The 3,046-nt window shown below is 43.8% G+C and overlaps 1 non-coding gene across 1 annotated transcript; it reads right to left on the bottom strand.

Annotated features, from left to right (window-relative positions):
• Positions 1-2,317: 2,317 nt before the first annotated feature.
• Trnas-cga lies at positions 2,318-2,392 on the bottom strand. The gene has a single exon. It is a non-coding gene; the product is annotated as a tRNA-Ser (tRNA).
• Between the last annotated feature and the right edge of the window lie 654 nt (positions 2,393-3,046).

The raw sequence follows: 3,046 nt of genomic DNA on the forward strand, positions 1-3,046 counted from the left end.
GCACCATACTCTTAGGGTTTGGTGGCGGATATACAGAGGGGGGCGCAGAAAGCTATGCGCAGAAAGCAACGTGTTTTCTCAGTTGTGCGCATGACGTCATGGTGGAAGCAGCTGTGCCAAACAGTACACAGTTCGAATTGTGTGTGATTGTTTTTCTTGTGTTGTTTTGTGTTTGAAGGAGTATTTTGATTGAGTTCTTTCTTCTGAGGTAGTCAACAGCGGAAACATTCGGAATTCGGGAGTGTTAACGGCTTTTGCTGTATTTGATATTTGGTTCGGAACTGAAATAGTTAGCGATAGTGGACAGCGGAATCAACATTGTGTTCGCCAGCTCTATAGTTTATGGTTCGTCCTGTGAAATTCTTATTGGAGAATCTACAAGTGAGTGAGAAAATTAATTTTTACAATGCCAGGCTGTGCTGTAACGGGCTGTTTTTCCTACAACTGGAGCACAAGGGGAACTGACGTAATGTATCACAGTTTCCCGCGTAATGAAACATTACAAAAACTATGGTTGTCGAAATGTTGAGGAAAAGACAGTGTAAATGTTGCGCATGCAAGAATATGTTCTCGCCCTTTCGCAGAAACAGATTACTTAAGGGATTTACAGTCTGAATTGCTTAATTTGCCCCGAAAAAGAATGCTCAAGCCAGATGCAGTTCCTTCGCGCAATCTGCCGTGCAGTAGTGCGACTGTCAATGTGTCACCCGCAACAGAAGACAGAACCAAACGGTATAAGAAAAGAAAACTACATAAGAAATCTCTTGAAACTCTGGAAAAGCTGTCACCAAATAAGAAACATCATAATAAGAGCGCATGTACAGATGACAGTTTTTTTTTTTTTTTTTTTTTTTTTTTTTTTTTTTTTTTTTTTTTTTTTTTTTTGAGACACAGATAAAGTTACTTTGATGAATACTATAGCGGCTTTAGAAAGAAGGAATGCTGTTCTTACAAACAAGTGTGTGCAACTTCGAGCTCTTAAGTACATTCATTTCAATGCGATTAAATGAATAATTTCTGATTTATTTGAGCCGAGGTTTCGAATTTCAAGTGTGTGTCAGTGTGGTTGTGATCTGACATTTTACCGATGTGTGAGGTATAAGCTGCGAAAGAATATAACTCATCAGTTTTAACTGTAATATTTTAGCAGCAGAAAAGCAGTTTAGACATCTCATTTCTGGTATAAACAAAATCTTCAGCCGAAAACTTGACGTAAACGCGCATGCCGTGTCGTCTGCTTGTGAGCGCTTGCTTCCACGCTGACGTCACTAGGCCAGCCAATGGCAGAGCAGAGCGCCTACTGCCCAACCTTATTATTTAGTAATCTTGGATATACAAAGGTAGCCATTGTGCCCGCCCATGCCGCTGCTGCTGCTCGCAACCTTTCTGGAGTGTGGCGAGTTTGTCGTACGATGGATGGTATGTCATGTCTCTGAACGTGTGTGGTCGTCGGGATTTATCGTATGAGCGGTGTAATGCAGAAGATATGGAATTCCTCAAGAAGTCCGGTAATTGGTGTCTTAGTGTGAGACCTGGCACACAAGAGAAGTCTCAATGTATGATATTTATAAGAACTTGTTTACAGTGGTAGAGTCTTTGCATTGTAACTTGCGAATTCTGCCATGTTTTTTTGTGTAAATTTTCCGCCGGAAGTTTCAGTACATCCAGTTCCATCTGAGATGAGTAGCGACCAATTCAGCGTATCGGCCACGTCAGAGACAACAACATCCATCGAGTTGTCTCAGCGGGGCAGGACGGGGGAGTATGTATGGTAAACGTGTGTAGCCGATAAGTTACGTATAGTATTTTTATTAATTTCCATTACTAAGGTCATTGCAGCTAATTTTATCTCGTCTAATATGTGTTCATTGTGTATTTGTGTGCGGCCGCCATGTTTTTGAGCAATTTCAGGGATCCATCGAGGCCTCTGGCATTAGAGACGGCGAGGATAGTGCAATGGCGCCTGTAGATAACGTAGTTAGCAAATTTAAATTGTCATCCGCAGTTGTGAGCATGCTACAGTGACGGGTAGGCTATAGTTGGGATTACATATGGTAGTTTAGGGTTATGGGCAGCGTACTTCAGCTTTTCTTTATCTTAATGAATCAATAATTACACATATCCTGGTTTTAACAATCGTCCCATAGGTGAAGTCAATCTTCTTTACAATAAGTATTAGTTATAAAGTCTCTCAGCAGAATATAAGAATTTTGTAATGTATTAGTGTAACAGTTCTATTCATGTAAATATTCATTTCTACTATTTTTTTTATTGAATGTACAAAATACTACGAAACTTCCTGGCAGATTAAAACTGTGTGCTCGACCGAGACTCGAACTCGGGACCTTTGCCTTTCGCGGGCAAGTGCTCTACCAACTGAGCTACCGAAGCACGACCCGTGCCCGGTACTCACAGCTTTACTTCTGCCAGTACCTCGTCTCCTACCTTCCAAACTTTACAGAAGCTCTTCTGCGAACCTTGCAGAACTAGCACTCCTGAAAGAAAGGATGTTGCGGAGACATGGCTTAGCCACAGCCTGGGGGATGTTTCCAGAATTCTCCAAAATACTATCTTTACGAATTCTGAATGCTGTTTTTGTAAAAAGTTTATGGGAGGCACACTTTATATGTGCAGGTACTGGGAACAGCGACTGACTGATGGACGTGAATTGACGCTACAAGGTGGGTGATGTAGAGTAAATGGGGGCCGAGCCGCAGGAAAACGCCTGAGGGAGGCGGCTGTCAGTCACGACACATCCCTCCTCTCCCCGACGGCTCAGAGGCGCGTGCCGCCTACATGCTCAGCGCAATGAAAGCAAGGCGGCAGCTCATGTGGCGGACAGTTCTTGGTCAGCTGAGGGCGAACACAACCCCGGATTCCCACCGGGACAGGCGACCGCGTTGGCAGCTGGCCTAGCAGACAGCACGGCGCCGCTCAGCAGTGACGCAGAAATGGGCATTCCACTGCAGAAGAGGTCCGGACGACAAGGGCGTGCTCTAACAATGGCGGCAAGAAGCGTCGGAGAGATCTCTTGAGCACTTATGAC

Source organism: Schistocerca piceifrons, chromosome X, assembly GCF_021461385.2.
Source record: "Schistocerca piceifrons isolate TAMUIC-IGC-003096 chromosome X, iqSchPice1.1, whole genome shotgun sequence".
NCBI classification, from domain to species: domain Eukaryota; kingdom Metazoa; phylum Arthropoda; class Insecta; order Orthoptera; family Acrididae; genus Schistocerca; species Schistocerca piceifrons.